Genomic DNA, 1,524 nt, shown 5'->3' on the forward strand with positions numbered 1-1,524 from the left:
GCGCTCTGTTCTCCTCCGCCATCTGCTGGGGCAGCAGCATCAGGGCCGGCAACACAAACAGACTGAACAAACTGATAGGGAAGGCTGGCTCCGTGATCGGCTGCAAACAGGACACATTTGAAGCTGTGGTGGAGAGGAGGTCTCTGAACAAACTGTTATCTATCATGGATAACACTGACCACCCTCTCCACCCCACACTGGTCCAACAGAGGAGCAGCTTCTCAAAGAAGCTCCGACAGCTTTGATGCCGCATGGACCGCTACAGAAAATCATTCCTACCACAGGCATATAAAACTCTTGAACATGTCATCACTAAGTGCTAGATGAGACTTTCAGACACCACAATACTGCACTAAGGGGAACATGCACAATTGGTTCATTGACATTTTAGCATACATTTACCATATTATTTAAGCAGTTGCACATTTTGTTTTCCCATCCTGTATATATTTAAATAGTTGTTCTGTATTTTATTCTTATTTATTAGCCTATTATTATTATTATTATTATTATTTATGCATACTGTATGTATGATATTTCCTAGTATCTCATTTATTAATTTTGTGTTGTGGGACTAAGTACATGTGCTGTCATTTCCATTTTGAGGATCAATATCTATCTATCTATATATATATTTATCTATATATAATCTATTATCTATCTATATTATCTATATATCCATACACAATCAATCTATATATCTATCTATCTATCTATCTATCTATCTATCTATCTATCTATCTACCTATCCAGTGTGTCACTCAGGTTATATTGGCCAATTCTTATGTAGGATTTTAAAATGTATGGCTTAAATGTCCAAGAAAAGCTATATTTGAAATCTTTTTCAGGCTGTCAAAGCCATATTTCTACTGTACAAAGGAATCCTCCTGTTAAACCAGCTTCATTCAAAGTCTACATGAGACATCACATATACACAGAGCTGCCAACTTTTCCGAAAACCTTGGAGTGAGATTTGGTGGGGACAACCCAAATTTAACCAAGTACAAAGCAATTTCTTTGGTGGTTTCAGCCTCATTATCCTTCAGGGTTTAAATTGGTATTTGATATGTGTGAGGGGATGAGGGGTTCTCCCTATAGGAGGGTCTGGGGAATCAGGAATTTCTTTTGAAAAATTAACCATTAAATGGCACTTTCTTTTGAGTTTTGTGCAAAGAAATTGAGAAATCAAGTCTTACAACTGTAGGGTTCACAGCTTTTGCATTGTTGTAGTGTCAACATGTATTAGGGTATTTAGCATTTACATTAATGTTAATCAGTCCTCACTTGATAACACATTGTATTACCTTCCTATGATATAAGAAGTGACCTAGACAATGTGCCAAACGTAATGAGCCACATGATGAGACAGTAGCCTGGCATATGTCAGCAACAGCTGAGGGGATTTGGGTCTGTGGTGACCAGGTCCAACTCACACAAATTTCCTTCTCCCATTCTCTCTTTACTACCACACACACACGCACGCACGCACGCACACACACACACAAACACACACACACACACACA

The sequence above is a fragment of the Etheostoma spectabile genome, chromosome 9, assembly GCF_008692095.1.
Source record: "Etheostoma spectabile isolate EspeVRDwgs_2016 chromosome 9, UIUC_Espe_1.0, whole genome shotgun sequence".
In the NCBI taxonomy this organism is placed as follows: Eukaryota; Metazoa; Chordata; class Actinopteri; order Perciformes; family Percidae; genus Etheostoma; species Etheostoma spectabile.